Here is a 19,295-nt window from a genome sequence, read left to right as displayed (position 1 = left end):
GAGGCGTTAAAACAAAAGAGAACTGTGGTAACCTTCACATCACGACACAACCAAACCAAATCTCTACTAAATAAACAGGGTTCCAATCTTCATTATCACATCCCCAAAAAACATAATAGAAAATGAGCAAAAAAAAGAATCGCATACAATGTGATAAATACAAAAACAAGAAGCCAGAGCAAGCACCCCAAAAACTAATTGAAAAATGCCATAAATTGGGGAACAAGTATGCCACGGTACAGGTAGACTTCAAAAGTGAAGAAGAGGCCAAATGTCACTCAACAAACAGAGGAGTTAATAATGATTCCAAGCTATTTTGGTCAACGAGTGACTAGGATTACAATAAAAAAATATTCCTCCAGAAATAGAGAGACAGTGGTTGATGTCTTCTATTTGTTTTGAAATGGAGAACATGGCCATCCTCGAGCAGCAAAATTGACTGGGAAACTCAATCGAGATCCATTCCAAATTTAATTGAGCTGCCTGACGGCTACAAACTCTTTGTAGTTGTAGAAGGGAGGAGGCTTCGCTGTTACCGTTGTGGCAGTGAAACACACTTAAAACCTGGATGCCCAACAGCAACAGAACAACAAAAACAACAAGAACAACAACCACTACAACAAGAAAAACCTGAAAGGAAAAAAGAAGTTCTACTACCCACACCACCACCAACACAGGAGCTAAGCAGCAAATAAAGAATAACGAAAGAAACACACAAACCAAACCTGCTAGCAACAACATCTATGACAGAGAAAACACAACCAACAAATGAAGCACCAACATCATCAGGAAAAGTACCAACCTCAATATCAACAATAAGAACAAGAACAGAAACACAAAATCCAAATGAAAAGACGAAAACTGATTCCTCATCCCCAATAACACATACACCATAACCACACACAAATAATCAACAACCAGCATCAACAAAAGCAACAACACAAATTAAAAAAATAAACCCATACCCAATGCCTTTATCCCCTTCCGATTCCCCAGAAATTTCGTCGGAAGACGAAAGCAATAAGGAATAGCAAATAGCCAGAAAAGGAAGGAGGAAAAGGAGCAAGAAAAGAACAAAGTAGGAAGATATACAACTGAAAACGTTTCAAACACAAATACAAACAACACCAACACCACAGAAACATATGCACCAACAATGCTCACTGCCATCGACACTCGCGATGCCATTCGCCCTTCCTCGACCTCTTTTTGATCTACGATTGCAGTTCGGTCAAAGAGACGAGCTGCGAGAAACGCGCCCCATGAACGGCGACCACACCTCTTCACCGCCGTCTATGAAGCGCGGAGATGTCGCAATCTCAGCGCATGTCTGCGCATCATTAACCACAGCATGTCTAGTCCTCATTCAAGCGGGTGTTGACAGCAAACGGATCACCTGACCATCGTAACGCTTCCTTTCCACAAGAAGCGTAAAAAGATGCGTTCTAGTTTGGTGATGGTAGGGTCGGGTCAAGTTACGACGCTCAAGCGGTAGTAGATGACGACGCGATGTACACGTTCGCCACCTCCGCTCGACCTTTTAGGGATAGCTTCCTCCCGATTCCATTACCAAGTGAGAGAGGCCACCCTACTCGTTATCTCATCCCAGTTCTTCTTTATTTGGAGGTTCGGACCGAACCAGACCCCGAGCAATTTAACTGCGTCCGTCGGTCCAACGTCCCACAACAGAGACACTGTTGGACGGCATAAGCTTGCTTCTCCAGATGCCGAGTCGCAAGCCCACTGACTTTACCCGGTTAATTTTCACTTCCGTTATCTTTTCGTATTCTTTTAGTGTCTTGCCGACCAGATCGATATGGCTGTGTATGCAGACACACTCATGCCACATCCCAATTCTCGCAAGATGCCCTTACCGTCGCCAGCTGCCGCAGTAATTTCTCGATAGTCAATACGTACAGAAGCGACGAAAGGGGGATTCCTTGACCGACCGAACGTGCAATATCAAATGGTCTGCATTGATGCCCATTCACGCGAATTATTGAATGGATGCCGCTGTAGAAGGCAGCAAACCAACCGCGGAACACGAGTCCGAAACCAGCCGCTCTAAGGACAGCCTCCAAGTATCGATAGTCAACCCTATCGAAAGCTTTTGATTGATCCGCGTTGATCAGTACACCACCCATACCAGGTTCCTTAAGTACCCTGTCTGTGATGTAGTGCATCAAATGGAGGTTGACCTGCCCGTTTGCGCCTTGTCAACCAGTTTCCCGATGACAAGCGCCCACCTCTCGGTTAACACCTTGGCCAGCCCCTGTGTAGATAATAAAGAAAGTCTCTCTCTCTCTCTCTCTCTCTCTATCTATCTATCTATCTCTCTATCTCTCTCTCTATCTCTCTCTCTATCTATCTATCTCTTTCTCTCTCTCTCTCTATCTATCTATCTTTGACGTTGTACTTAGCTGCGCATGCGCACGAAGATTTAACGTTCTAGATCACTTCCGATGTTTACAGCAATAATTGTAATCATCGCAATGACCATGACAGAGAAAGTTGTCATTGCGATATATTCTCAGAGGCCTGAGCAAATTTTCAGAAATTGTGTGGAGAGGAGTATATGAACCGCACACAAGTTTATATATGGTCAAATGTTTTCAAGATGGCCGAAAAACTGCCCATATTGAAGAACCATCTGGGAGACACGCAACCAGCAGAACTGAGAAAAATGTCGCAGACGTGCACGCAGCTGTGGGGGGAAATCGACGATTACACGCTACACACCTTCATTCCAAGCACTGTTGTAAACAGTGGCAATGAATTAGAACGTTAAAACTTAGTGAGCATGCACAACAAAGTTCAAGATCAATTTGTGTCAAGCAAATTGACTCTGCGTGCCTTAGCGTCGTTACTATGGCAACAGTCCAGATACGTATTGACCAGACCACACAGAGACACACACACAGACATATATATATATATATATATATATATATAGAGAGAGAGAGAGATTTAGAAATAATATATATATATATATAATTATACGTGCATGCGCCTGAGTCTGGGTGTGTGTTTTTGTGTGTATATATGAGAACATGCATATGTTTACATAGAGATGTTATGAAGGAAGCTTTATTGGGATAGCTGAGTAAAGCTGCACAGATTGACCCTGAACTCTGTTCATGCACTCTAAGTTTTAACGTTCTAGCTCACTTCTACTGTTTACAGCAGTCCTTGGAATTGACGTGTGTAGCGTGTGATTGAACAAAGAATCTGCATCAAACTTAACAAAATGCTTGGCGATACCTACTCAGAGGGCGACGCAAAGTTTTCAGGAAGTTTTCATCGTTCTGGGATAGAAATCATATTCAAATAGTCTATGACTTTATAGTCTAATGATATTCAAATAGTCTATGAATCACAATCTACCGTCATTAAATTATAACATGGGAAGATTCGGTAAAGTAGTCGTTGATAAACGTGTTTTAGCGAAGGTTGGACATTCATGGGTGAAAGAACACTTGTTTCTATGGCTTCCAGATCAAAAACTTGTCCTAGCGTTAAGGAACTACAAATTTTTCCCGTATTAAATATGTTGCGTTTATCTTTTAAATCGATATCGGTTTCAAGAATTGGGTGATTATGATCAAGGATTTAACCTCAGTTCTAATAAAAATAATTGATTTTTCTGTTAAATAATAGATACTGTTCTAGAGATCAATAACTGCCAAGGTGTGGCTCTCCTGCAATATGTTGCCATTCAGATTTATTTCTATGGATGTTAAAATATATAAATGATTTATATTTAATTTTATTTTATTTCTCTGATTTACTGTGGATCGTTGCAATGTTGGAGCCTTCGATTTCATGTACTTCAATAGTTTATATCGATTAAAAATTTTATCTACCGTCTATCGTCTATGTGCATATACATATGTATGTGCAGACAAATGTATGTATGTATTATGTATCATATATATATATATATATATATATATATATTTGTATGTATTATGTATATATATATATATATATATATATATAATATATATATATATATATATATATATATATATGTATATATATATATTATATATATATACTAAGGGTGCCCAAAAGTAACCGGAAACTTACACTGTGGGACAATCCCGTTGTAGCGCACAGGTTCCGCTGCTGGAAGCCACACGAAACGACCCTTCGGCATCAGTCTGCAACCAGCGTCGTTGAGTGAACTCCCACGTGGTTCGTCTTTATTTCGTCGATTTTTGCGATGGCTGAAATGTAGGAACATCATGTTTCCGTGAAATTTTGTTTTTTGCTGAGGAAATCGGCGGCCGAAAGAGTTGTCATGCTTACAAGGATGCTGACATGAGCAAAATACAAGTGTACGAATCATTTTCAGGTTTTAGGAATGGTCATTCTCGAACGAATGAAAACATGAAAATTCATGAAGGACCGCTGCTATACAATTGACAAACTTGTTGATATAACTGGTGTGTCCTGCCAACGAATTTTGTGCAAGTAATTGCGAATGAAGATTTGCAGCAAAATTTGTGTTCACGGATGATCACAAACAGTCATGAGCGATTACGTACCGTAAACAGTTGGAAGCTGATCCAAACCTTTTTAGAATGTCATCACTGGTGACGAAAGCTGACCCGGAAACGAAGCAGCAGTCATGTCAATAGGGGCATTCAATGTCACCACGTTCCAAAAAATTGCGTCAAGTGAAGTCCAATATGAAGACGTTGCTGATTTGTTTCACCGATACGAAAGGAATTGTCCACACAGAATTTGTTCCTCCTGGTCAAGCTGTTAACCAGCCATTTTACTTGGCAGTTCTGAAACGTTTGCGAGACGTGGTGAGACGAAGACGCCTGACCTATGGCAAAGTGGAGAGTGGTGGTATCATCATGACTATGCGCCTGCGCCCGCGCCCACCGCCTTGAATGAAGACAGTTTTTGCTTAAAATAGCATGACCTTGCTTATCCATCTAACCCTGTTCACCCGATCTTGCTCCCTGCGACTTTTTCCTGTTACTCCGAATAAAAAAGTCTTTAAAGGAAAATATTTTTTGCAGATGTGTAAGGAGTGAAGAAAAAAAAAAACGACGAAGGTGTTAAACATCTCTTTGCAAGAGTCCCAGCACTGCTTCGAATAGTGAAAACGAGTCTGGACCAATACATTGCTTCAAATGCAGAATAATTGATGGTAATAAAAGTGTAAGATGTAAAACTAAGTGAATAAAATAATACTGCAAAATACCCGTTTTCTTTGGGGTATATATTATATATATATATATATATATATATATATATATATATATATGAAAAAGCAAGTCAAGATAGAAAATGCTAAAATAATTTTATAAAGAACATTTCAGTACCGGTTTCGGACTTTTGAGACCTTTTCAACTGTAACGATTAAATAATTAAGTTTAGAAAAAAATTAAAAGAAAAGTTTTTAAAGGAATATTTGTATGGTCTTCAAATATAAGTGGCATTTTCTTGTTTCTGCCTTTCTCTGTCTCTCTTGTTTGCACTTGTGTGTTCGAGGTCGTTGTGAATTCTTGGTAGGGTAGAAGAAGAAGAAGAAGGATGATGAGGAGAAAGGGGTAGAAAAATTTGGAGTGCCTTGATTGTCGTATTTTGAATGGTCAGTGGCGGCTAGATGTTGCAGTTCAATTCAGGAGAATATTCTATTGAAAGGTTTGTTTATAGAATTTGCGTAGGTGTATACTAAAAAAGCATTAATGATAAAGTAAGAAGTAGAAGGTGGAGCAGAAGAAGAAGAAGAAGAAGAAGAAGAAGAAGAAGAAGAAGAGAAGAAGAAGAAGAAGAAAGAAGAAGAAGAAGAAGAAGAAAGAAGAAAGAAGATGATGATGATGATGACGGTGTTGATGATGATGATGATGAAGAAGAAGAAGAAGACGAAGAAGAAGAAGAAGATGATGATGATGATGGTGATGACGACGATGATGATGATAATGATGATGATGAAGAAGAAGAGGAAGAAGAAAAAAGAGAAGGGAGAATATGAATGAGTGGAAGTAGTGAGGTGTTGTATGACTTGAAGTTGGCACGTTATGGATTATAGCTGTGATTGGGGCTGATTTGTAATGGATTCTTTGGAATGTAATATTTGCGTGTGTATTTGTGTTATTCTAAAGCTGAGGTGTATAAATCGTTTGTCGTAGACCCGTTAAGAAGTGGCCTGTATTTATATATATATATATATATATATATATATACATACATATGGTAGATCAGCTAAGTCTGTACGAGAAGTACACGTAAGCGTCTGCTATTGTAATACAACGGTATTACAATGCTTTAGTAAATTGGAAGCGGTAAACCAAGGAAAGACGAAAGAGTCTAAATCGGTTTGTGGGGCGGGGCATGAATACACACACATACACACACACAGACAGACACACACACAGACAGACACACACATACACACATAAATATATGAGGGATGTTCAAAAATTATACGCATTCTTATTTTTTCAATCTATTTTCACAAAAGCAGGGGATGAACATGTACGTCATTTTTCTATATCGGTATTTTCCAATTCGATGCACTCGTCCAACGATCGACAAGCCTGCGTATTCCTTCCAAGAAGAAGGTTTTCGGTTGGTTGTGCAACCATTAATGCAGCGCTTTCATCACATCTTCATCCGTAGGAAATCGATGACTTCGTACACCATCTTTGAGTGATCTAAAGATATGATCGGAGGGAGCGAGATCTGAGTTGTGGGCAGGGATTTCCAGCACCTCAGAACGCAGTTGGTTAATGGCTCCAACGGTCTGGGCGGCTGTGTGTTAGCGTGCATTATCACGCAACAACAAAACTTTCCCCGACAATAGGTTTCGGCATTTGGTGCGAATTGTTGACCAGCAAAGCACTGCATCTTGCATTGTTGATCGTGACAATATGTTATGGCGAAAGTGCAGATAATTTTGTGTGTTCGTGTGTGTGCGTGTGTATTACTCTCTCCCTACCTATCGGGGTATATTGGTTGGCATCCTTTTTGTCTCGGGAGACAATGGAGTTGCGCATAAAGTAGTCTAGTCCGACTTTTACATTTCATGTCCCTTTTGCAAACATCCTTGTAACGTAAGACCGGTCTACCCACAGACCTAGTACACCTAGCAAGCTCTCCGTAGAGTATGTCCTTGGGGATTCTGCCATCTTTCATACGGCTACATGCCCAAACCATCTCATACGTCTTTGTGTGAGGAGTGCAAACATGCTTAGTATTCCTGCTTGCCTGAGGACATCTTTGTTGGGGATATGGTTCTGCCATTTGATGCGGAGGATTTTCCGGAGGCAGCGCAGGTGAAAGATGTTTAGGCGACGCTCTTGGCGTGTGTATAGCGTCCAAGTCTCACTTCCATACAGTAGAGTGCTAAGTACACATGCCTGGTAGATCTTCATGGTCTTGGTCAGCTTATTGTTGTCCCAAGCCCGTTTGGAGAGTTGGACCATCGCAGCAGCTGCCTTGCCAATGCGTATATTGAGCTCAGCGTCGAGGGATAGGTTGTAGGTGACGGTAGAGCCCAGATAGGTAAACTTCTCCACCTCTTGTTATCTGTGGTCTCCAATATGTATGTTTGGGATGTCCGATGTAGCCTGACTCATGATGTTGGTCTTCTTAAGGCTGATAGCTAAGCCAAAATCGTTACATGCTTGCTCAAAACAGTTAATGAGCCTTTGGAGGGCTTCTTCTGTGTGTGATACCAGAGCGGCATCATCAGCAAATAGCATCTCCTTGATCAGGACGTTTCTGATTTTGGTCTTGGCACGCAGGCGCGAGAGATTGAAACACTCCATCATCTGATGTCTGAAAGGCATGTGAGAGTAAGAGCGAGAAGAAGATGCTAAACAATGTAGGAGCGAGGACACAACCTTGCTTTACCCCGTTTTTTGTTTGGGAGGCGGCTGGTGTTGAACCGTTGTGCTGTATGGTGCCTTGCATGTCATCATGGAAAGACTTGATGATCCTCAGCAGCTTTGGTGGACATCCGATTTTTTGGAGCAGGGTGAAGAGGCCTGTTCTGCTTACCGAGTGAAAGGCCTTTGTTAGATCAATGAAGGCCACATATAATGGCATTCTCTGCTCTCTGGACTTCTCCTGAAGTTGGCGTATGGGAATATCATATCGATAGTTGATCTGCTTCTTCTAAAGCCACACTGCGATTCCGGATAGATTCGAGAAAGAAGCAAGTAGTTGTAGCCTGGCCAGGATAACGCGGGCAAAGGTCTTTCCAACAGTGCTTAGAAGAGATATTCCACGGTAATTGTTACAATCACCACGGTCACCTTTGTTTTTGTAAAGCATAATGATGTTAGCATCCCGCATATCTGTGGGACTGTACCCTCTTCTCAGCACTGACACTGAAGCTCATGAAGGTGCCGAAGCAGGATGGTGTTTTTGCCGGCTTTGATGATCTCTGAGGGGATGCCGTCTTTTCCCGGAGCCTTGTTTCTTGCTAGGGAGTCAACAGCCTTGATGAGCTCTGCTATAGATGGCGGACTGTCAAGTTCGCACATGACTAGCAAGATCTTGACACTCTCGACTGCAGTCTCAGCCACTGTAGTCTCCCGTGAGTAGAGATCCTGGTAGTGCTCCACCCATCTATCCATTTGCTTGCTTTGATCCCTGATGAGATCTCCAGTAGTTGATTTCAGAAGGGCTGACTTGGTTGCTGATGGACCGAGGGCTTTCTTCAAACCAGCATACATCCCACGGGTGTCGCCACTGTCAGCAGCTGACTGGATACTCTGACAGATTTCCTGCCAATACCTATTTGCACAGCGTCTAGCTGTCAGTTTGGTTTTATTTCGTGCCTTTCTGAGTTCTTCGAGTGACTTTGTAGAAGAGTCACTCTTGTATTGCACCAGAGCTTTGCTTCGATAACTGGCTCCAGCTCTGAGAGCCCAGCATTGAACTAATCTGGGTTTTGCCTTTCTCTCATGCTGAAAGTATCTATCGATGTCGTATACAAAGCTTCCCTGATATAGTTCCACTTACTTTCAGCAGAGGAGGTTGGGCAGCCACTGAGGGCAACCTTGATAGAAGCAGCAAAACATTTTCGCAGTGTAGGGTCCGAGGTTATGGCAGTGTTAATGCGTGGTCGTCCCACTTTCTTGGAGCGATGGACTTTTTTAGGTAGAATCCTCACCCTACTTCTAATTAGTGAGTGGTCTGTGTCACAATCCGCGCTGTGGTAACTGCGGATCAATAGAGTAGAATTCAGGAAGGATCTCCGTGTAATGATGAGATCCAGCTGATGCCAGTCGTGAGATCTTGGATGTCTCCAAGATGCCTTGTGGGATGGCTTGTTGGTAAAGAATGTGTTTGTGATGCACATGTTGTGGTATGTGCAGAATTCGAGTAGTCTCTGACCATTGTCATTCATGTTGCCAATACCAAAGTGTCCAACACAAATGGGCCACGAATCATGGTCAGATCCCACGCGAGCGTTAAAATCCCCTAGAAGGTAGATGTTTTCAGTCGTTGGTATATTTTCTATGACACGATTGAGATCTTTGTAGAACTGGTCTTTGGTCTCCTCTGAGCTGTAGAGAGTGGGAGCAAAGATGCTGAGTAGATGTACTGAGCCAGAAGAAGTCGAGAGGCGCAGTGAGAGGATACGCTCAGTGCCTCCTGATGGTGGTTCTATTGAGGAAAGTAGTGAGTTTCTCACTGCAAAGCCAACGCCATGTTGACGAGGTTTTTCTGGATCTCTTCCCTGTCAAAAGAAGGTGAAATCCTGCTCTTTGAGTTTGCCGTTTGAGGGAAGTCTTGTCTCTTGTAGCCCAGCAATGTCTATGTTGAGCCTCTTTAGTTCACGGTCAATGATGGCCGTTTTCCTTGTCTCTTCAACCCTGAGTAGATCATCAGATATTCCAGGGCACATGGTCCTGACATTCCAGCTTGCCAACTGCAGGACTGGTGTTTTCTTGACTTTTAGTTGTTTGCCTGGTCCAGAGGTTGCAGGCCGCTTTTCAAGTCATACTCTTAGCTCCAAGCACCCAATGAAGCAGGCGGCCTCTGGCGGGTCAGCACCTTATTAACTGGGGGCTGCCCAGCTTGAGGTGGGCAGTATCTAACCAATAGGACACGGAGGTCCCTCCCACCGTCAGAGGTAACCCGTAGCGCCCATATTTTACGCCAATCTGAATGGACTTATCACTCGTGACTGTTACCTCCCGTGTTGTTTCTGCAGCTTTTTACAGCAGCACTGGAGTGTCCTCTCCAGTTTTGCGCAGGCCTGAGCTAGAGATAAGAAAGTCCTGGGTAGCCCAATCGTCAGGATTTCTCTCTCGACCTTGCTGATGTAGTCCAAATGAGTGCAGTGCATTACGTTTGGCACCAGCTTGGTTGCAGGAGCTGCCGGAAGAATGTCGAGTCGAACACTAGACGCCTTCGGGGCTCCACACGGGATTTCTTTGAAGGTTGTCTCCTTTCAGTAACCCTGGAGAGGGGCCCATACCGGGTACTGTCAGCCGGAGCCAGCTGAGCCCGGAACTCGTGTCAGGCAGGGTCGTCACTCCTTGAAGTCAGGCAGGGTGTCGTCACTCGATATATATATATATATCGGGTATATATATATATATATATATATATATATTATATATATATATATATATATATATATATATATATAAGTTGCGTCCTCGTAACTTAGCAGAGCCGCTAAGTTACGGGGGACGTAAACAAAACAGCATCGGTTGTCAAGTGATGTTGGGGGAGACAAAAACAGACACACAAACATCATACATACATACATATACACACACACAGAGTAAGATATACATATATATATACATATATATATATATATATAAATAAAAAGGGTAAAATCAGTTTAGTTATTATTAATTTCACCAAGTAGTGTTCAGTAGTGTAAAAGGACTATTCAAGGTATATTCAAAATATTACGTTATATAATTAGGGCTAAGTAAAATAATTTACTTTACCACATACCGGTATGTGGTAAAGTAAATTATTTACTTAGCCCTAATTATATAACGTATATATATATATATATATATATATATATATATATATATATATATTATATATATAGTTAATCCAACCATGGAACCACAAGAGAAAAAGATAACAACGCGAGAACGTGGGAACAAATATAGTATTATTGGACGCTCAGGAAAGAAGGTAAGAAGGAGGGCTTAACGTTCGAGCGGAGCTCTTCGTCAGAAACATAGGAAAAGGAAGATCTAGAAAAAGGGAAGACGAGGAAAAAATCGCCAACGGTCACATTTTGAATATATTATATATATATGAATATATATATATATATATATATATATATATATATATATATATATATATATATATAGCTAGATAAATAGATAGATAGATAGATAGATAGATAGATAGATAGATAGATAGATAGATAGATGGATGGATAGATAGATAGATAGATAGATAGATAGATAGATAGATAGATAGATAGATAATAGATAGATAGATAGATAGATAGATAGATAGATAAAACTTACTTGGAAAGGAGGCGTGGCAAGACCAGACTAGCTTATCCTATCTCTTCATAAGCTGTCTCCTTAAGCGTTCAGAATAATTTTTCCATCGTCTTGGCTTAACAGCCCTCATCGTTTTTTTTTTTTTTACTGATTTGTTCTTACTGTCCTGTTCTTGTTACCACTTTCACCCTCCGCAAAAAATCTCAAAATTTTATTTAATTTGCTTTGTGGGAAAGACAGTTTCAATAAAGTCGTGTCTTTTCCTTAGCTTCGAAACAGAGACAACTGAAGAAGGGGAATATTCCTTATGTTGTATGTCTCGTTCCTCTGTTTTTTTCGTTGTATGAAAAAAAGTTCGTTTCTATGATTTTATTTTATGTTTTCGTTTCTCATATGTTCAAAGTTTTTTGATACCTGTACCCTTATATGCATGTATATATACATATATATGTAGGTTTATACATATATGTATGTATATATGCATATATTTATATATTATCTATATTATTATATGATCGAACGCCACGCATCCTTTTCCAAGTAAGTTTTTATCTTAATAATTACGATGCGCGCTCTCCTTCTTTACTATCTCCTCTCTGTCTATCTCTCTCCCGCTCTTGTTCTTCATCCTTTCTGGTTTTCACTCCCACCCTTTCCTATTCTTCTCCTCTCCCCTTCACCGTTCCCTCTCTCCGTCCTCCTCCTCGATTCTCTCGTTACTGACACGTGATCAGAGAGAAGCCATCTTATGAACTGCTATCTTCACCAAGACTAGACCAGCTTATCCTGTCTCTTTCTTAAGTTGTCTTCTTTAGCGTTCACAATAATTTTTCCATCTCCTTGGCTTAATAGCCCTCATCGTTTGTTTTCATTGTTTTGGTCTCATTGTTCTGTCTTTTACTGTTTTTACTTTTTTATTGTTTTTACTGTTTTGTTCTCTCTGTCCTGTTCTTGTTATCACTTTCACCCTCCGCAAAAAATAAATCTCAAATTTTATTTAATTGGCTTTGCGGAAAGGATTGTTTCAAGTAGTCGCGTCTTGTCCTTACCTTCGAAACACTGAGTAGACGAAACAGGGACAACTGAAGGAGAATATTCCTTGTGTTGTATGTCTTGTTCCTTTCTATGTTTTTGTTTTTATGTTTACATTTCTCATGTTTTTAAAGTTTTTTTATGTCCTGTACCCATATATGTATGTATATATACATATGTAGGTATGTACATATATGTATGTATATATGCATATATTTATATATTATTTATATTATATATATATATACATACACACACACACCACACACACACACACACACACACACACACAATCATATATATATATATATATATATATATATACGACGCACTTCTTTCAGTTTCCATCTACCAAATACATTCACAAAGCTTTGATCGGCCCAATGTGTCACACAGTAGGACTGAACCCAAAACCATGTGGCTGGTAATCAAACTACTTACCACACAGCCACTCCTGCGTCCTATATATATATTTGTGTGTTTGTGTAAGTGTGTGTGTGTGTGTGTGCCCGCGCGCGCGCGCGTGTGTGTGTAAAAGAAACAAATGAGGTTAAAAAAATCCTGGCAGATATCAAGTAAGGAATAAGGTTATGCTCCCAACAAGTAGATACCAGTAAATTCATGTAGAAAACAAATCCCAGGTAAATCCAACGATCCTTATGCAGAATTTTAAGAAATCAAGAATATTAACAACAATCAATAACATACATTATTTATATTTGACGGATGTTTGACCTCATCTTGTTGGTTGTTAACACAACGTTTCGGCTGATACACACTCCAGCCTTAATCAGGTCATCCCTAAGGTATTTTTCGATGTTGTTGTTGGCGTTGTTGTTGTTGTTCATCATCATAATCTTCTTCTTCTTCTTTTTCTTCTTCTTATCATCATCATCATCATCATCATTATTATTATATTATTATTATTATCATTATATGTTTGACTTATATGTCTCCAAGTCTCACCCAGAGACCTCAAGAGACAACAAGTTGGAAGTTCATGTTGGTGTTATGCCTAGGGTGCCATATACTTGTTTTGTACATAGTGTTGTACTAGTGAATACCCCAAACAAAACCATACGAAAATTATGTTTGTTTTAAAACTTGAGATTACAAAGAAGTATTTGCGTAGGATATGAGCGTTTCCATGAGCACTATCCTTTGAATTCTGCCATTTTGGGGTTTCCTGGTATCTGAGTTAGGTAGCAATCAGCCCCTTTTTTATCATTCCAGGGCACCTATGACAAACAGGTATTGTTTTATTATTAATATTATTAATATTATTATTATTATTATTATTATTATTATTATTATTATTATTATTATTATTATTATTATCATCATCATCATCATCATCATCATCATAAGCATCAGCATCATCATTATTATTATTATTATGTTATTATTATTATCATTATTATTATCATTATTATTATTATCATTATCATTATTATCATTATTATCATTATTATTATTATTTTCTTTTTCTTCTTTCAAATTTGCTTTCATTTCTTGCCGAGTGTCTTCCCGACTCCTAGGGCAAAGAAACTCATAGTATACATTGGTAGGCCATTAAACTAAACTCAATAATTCGTTCGTTTTTTTAATTTTTAATTTTCTTTTTAAGTTAAATTAAAATACATGGGTTAGTAATAGTTCTCACATCGACAATGCTCTTCTCAATACATGTGATGTACCAGTTAAGACAATCTTTTGCACTTCTTGCAGGGATGTAAGCCAGGGATCATGCTCATATAATTTCGGTTCCTTCTTGATCATTCCTAGTGCTCCTACGATCACTGGTATTGTAACCGCCTTGAGATGCCACATTTCTCAATTTCAATGAGCAGCAGGTCTTTATATTTTCTGAGCTTGTCAAAATCTTTCGCCGAGATATTATGATCATAGGGGTGCTCATGTCGATCAATAAGCAAACATTATTGTTTTTGGTCTTTCACAAACTATCCGTCTAATGGCTTTGATGGTTCGGTCTGTATGTACTGGAAAGTATCACAGAATCGTTACATTTTCTCCTTCAGTTACAGCCTCAGGGTGGTGATTATACCACTTGTCGGCAGTTTTGATATTGAAATGCCGACTTATTAGCCAGTGTAGATACTGGCCAACTCTGTCATGTCTTATTTATACTCCACTGTTATAGTATAGTTATTGTTATTGTTATTGTTATTGTTATTGTTATAGCTATTGTTATTGTTTATGTTATTACTATTATTATTATCCATCATCATCATTATTATTATTATTATATTATTATCATTATTTCATTTTATATTATATTATATATTGTTATTGTTATTGTTATTGTTATTATTATCATTATCATTATCATTATCATTTTCATTATCATTATCATTATCATTATTATTATCATTATTATTATTATTATTATTATTATTTTATTAATATTATTATTATTATCATTATCATCATCATCATCAATCATTATCATCATTATCATCATCATCATTATTATTATTATATTTTATTATTATTATATTATTATTATTATTATTATCATTATTATTATTTTTAGCATTAGTATTAGTAATACTATTAATTTTACTACCACCACTACTACTACTACTACTACTACTACTACTACTATTATTATTATTATCATTATCATTATCATTATCATTATTATTATTATTATCCTTATCATTATCATTATTATTATTATTACTTTTTTTTCTTCTTTCAAATTTTCTTCCATTTCTTGCCGAGTGTCTTCCCGACTCCTAGGGCAAAGAAACTCATAGTGTATATTGGTAGGCCATTAAACCAAACTCAGTAGTTCGTTCATTTTTTTTTTTTTTAAGTTAAATTAAAATACATGAGCAGCAACAGTTCTCACATCGACAATATTATTATTATTATTATTATTAACATTATTATTATTATTATTATTATTATTATTGTTATTATTATTACTATTGCTATTGCTATTGCTATTGCTATTACTATTACTACTACTAATACTACTAATACTACTATCATTATTATTATCATTATTATTATTATTATTATTATTATTATTATTATTATTATTATTATTATCATTATTATTATTAGTTATTAATGTTATTATTATTATTGCTGCTTCGTTTCCGGGTCAGCTTTCGTCACCAGTGATGACATTCTAAAAAGGTTTGGATCAGCTTCCAACTGTTTACGGTACGTAATCGCTCATGACTGTTTGTGATCATCCGTGAGCAAGCGAGACACAAATTTTGCAGTGCATGCCATCAAAGTGACACCTGGGTAAAATATACGAAGCTCAGTACACACATTATGACTATTCGTACATCAGGCACTTACATTCCAACCATATTTGCGCGACAGGGTATTCTCATATCAAGATAAATTGCGCATGGCCTTGTAGGTAGGGCCCAGTTAGAAATTTCCTCAGGTCGAGTAACCCAGCCCGCTCAAAAGATCCCTGAATAAGGGTTGTTTCTAAAGGTGAATTATTCAAACCCTAAAGAATTCCTCTTAACATATGGCTATGATGTTGCTCCACTAGTTCTGTTCGTGATCAGAGATGCAAGCTAAGCAAATCGGGTTTGGTGTAGACCATCTTTTATACCAAGACAAAACAATGTACGTGATAACACTTCCAATCATTTAAGATAAGTAACCACGGGAGCCAGTGCCTGGTACCGCATCAGGGCATTTATTATTGATATTATTATTATTATTATTATTATTATTATTTCATTATTATTTCAAAGTAGATTTTTAGTATTCTTATACTTTTTATTAATTTTTAACATATCTATAATCTTACAATTTTCTAGAACTTTATTATTATTACGATGATTCTGGTTATAGTAAACCTTATCTGTATATCTCGCTTCCAATAATGCATGGTTATAATGAGTATGATTTTGATTTAAATATATCCTCATTAGCCGAAACTCTCGAAATACGAGTAGATGTATTCTTAAAGAACGAATTTATGCTTCTTGGTTAGAATTTTTATTTATATATCTTAAGTATTCATTGAGCTTATGATAAGGATGGTATAATTCATTATGTAAACCAAGAGTAATATGCAGAAAAGTAATCCTAGTATATTCATTTTTGAATATACTAGGGTTACTTTTTGAAAGATCAAGACACTTGAAGAATTTATAAAGACTCTTTCTACACTTTTCTAAATTAATCACATTAGATTTATATACAGTGAAAAGAGCGTCGTTTCCATATAATCCGTCTCCTAATTCTGGAAGTTCATTATGTATACAATAAAGAATATAAAGACCAACTAAAACGGTAACTTGTGTCGAATCACTCGATCCCACTGTAATATCAAATAAAATCAGGTCTACTTGTTCTAGTCCAATATTACCATAAAATTCAATAATGGTTTTTCTAGCCGCTAGAATTATATCCACCTCACTTCTAGATAATGAATTATACCAGCCTTATCACAAGCAAAATGAATACTAAGATTATATATGTGTATATATATTAAGATTATATATATATATATATATATAATATATCTATATAATATTATATACTATATATATATTATATATATAATATATATATAATAATCTACCCGACGGGAACGTGAAAAATCGAGTAACAGGCTTTATGATGTCTTTGCAACTTTATTAGTAAAACATATACTTACCTCCGGTATTCGAGTACTATTTATTCCACCTTTGTTACACATTTATGTGCTTACTCTGGTATATATATATAATGTGTGTGTATATATATATATATATATATATATATATATATGTGTGTGTGTGTGTGTGTTGTGGTCTGTGTGTGTGTGTGTGTGTATGTGTGTGTGTTTGCTTGCGCGGGTGTGTGTGTATGTGTGTGTGTTTGCTTGCGCGGGTGTGTGTGTGTGTAAAGCATAACAATGTCAAACGGAATAAAAAAAATTCAAATAGAAGAAAACGCTAAGAATTTAAAAGTCGCTGATAGGAAAACGACCGAATTTAACATATTTAATAACATTGAATCGAATAAAAGTTCAGCTCAAAATAGATCAAAGATAACATTATCTAAATGAGTAAGTAGTAATAAAGAACTTGGTGAAAATAAATTTGATTCTACCATGCATGATCAAATTAAAAGTAAATTGGAGTGATGTAAAGTTACATCTGAGGGTAATGAAACCCACGGCGGCATCTCTCCAGTTATCGGACCATCGAAAACAATGCTATGAAAATGACCGTTAAAAGAAAGGGAAATTACTGTGTTGTTGACTGTTATTAAGACAAAAGAGCTATTAGTATGACCGCTAAGTAAGGGGAGAGAGTAAAAGTAAGGGAGTAAAAATGTTCAAAGCAATCGCATAAGAGTGCATGTCCATACATACACTTGCGCGCCCGTACACCTACGAACATGTGCCTATATGTATATACTCATCCACCCTAAACTTGAAACACACACATACTCACCTACACATTCACCAAAAACTAAAAATATATACATAGACGCTCGCTCACACACACACGTGCGCAAAAAAGATTCATACACATCTCAATATACGCACATGCACAAGAATAAACAGGGCTACTGGCAAAATAAAGAAAAATGTGTAAAAATGTTTTTAAAATAAGCAATAAGAATAAAAAGTAAAGGTGTAAATAAGCTCATGGCGAACGCGTATGCGCGCATGTCTATACATACACATGCGCGCACGCATATCCACATACATATGCCTATGTGCATATGCTCGTCCACACTCGATAGAAACACACACATGCGTACCCCCACATTCGCCCTAAATAAATTATGCATACACGCACACACGCTCACACATACACGCACACACGCTCACACACACACACACGCAAAAAAAGGTTCCTATACAGGTCTATATACGCACATACCCGCACACACGCACACATCCACACGTGCACACAAAAAACCCAATACACGCCTATATACGCACAGGAAAAATCAGGGTGGAATGTAAAATAGAGAAAAAATATGTGTAAAAAATATATGAGCAATGAACCTATAAAACAATATCTTTGTAAATATGTAAAAAATATAAAAAATATTTAAGAAATATAAGTAAAGAGTATAGAGAGATGAAAAGCTTATACGTGGACACAATATAAAAAAAAGCAAGTCCTATCCGTAATCTCGGGGGGTAACAAAAACGTAACAAATATTTAGCCACATGTCGACATGATCTGAAGTGTTCAGTTCTTCTATATCGTCGAGGGATCTTATACTCTAAGAAACTTTTGGAGAAAATTACAGACCTTATTAAACGCATGGGATGGAAAGCTTTCTTTTACAACTTGGAAGAGGACACTATAGAGAACATAGTCTATGTTATTAAATCTAAGAAATTCCCTCCAAAAATCAAAGGCTTGGAAGATTTCGAAGCGGACCTACTGAAGCTCATGAACAAAATAAAAGTTCCTAAGTCTTTTAACTCTTTCCAACAGAACCTGAAAATAGATATTAATTACATAAAGAGTTCCAAAAAAGGGCACTTTTTCCCGATAAAACCAAGAACTTATACCTAGTAGAAAACAGCACAAATTCACAACTTCTTCACAACAGCATCGTCAATAATTACACCAAGGCTAGGCCACAAACCTATTACGAAATTAATAAAGAAGCTAGCATTATCGCCGCCAAACGTAAATTAGATCAAAAATAGAGGTCCTCCCTCCAAAAAACGCATTTTTATTGACCATAAAAAGTACTTCCTATCTAATCCTATATGTAGGCTTATTAACTCAGCTAAATCAGAACTTGGGATTATTAGTAAAGAAATGTTAG

At 37.5% G+C, this 19,295-nt stretch overlaps 1 long non-coding RNA gene across 1 annotated transcript; it reads right to left on the bottom strand.

Annotated features, from left to right (window-relative positions):
* Nucleotides 1-14,521: 14,521 nt before the first annotated feature.
* Nucleotides 14,522-18,884, bottom strand: LOC118761700. Its single transcript, XR_004997573.1, has 3 exons — nt 18,747-18,884; nt 15,513-15,514; nt 14,522-14,533 (listed from the first exon to the last, which is right to left on the bottom strand). It is a non-coding gene; the product is annotated as an uncharacterized LOC118761700 (long non-coding RNA).
* Nucleotides 18,885-19,295: the final 411 nt, after the last annotated feature.

Source organism: Octopus sinensis, unplaced genomic scaffold (genome assembly GCF_006345805.1).
Source record: "Octopus sinensis unplaced genomic scaffold, ASM634580v1 Contig16549, whole genome shotgun sequence".
NCBI classification, from domain to species: domain Eukaryota; kingdom Metazoa; phylum Mollusca; class Cephalopoda; order Octopoda; family Octopodidae; genus Octopus; species Octopus sinensis.
Note: the sequence above shows the minus strand (reverse complement) of the source record. Positions and strands in the feature narration are given on the sequence as shown.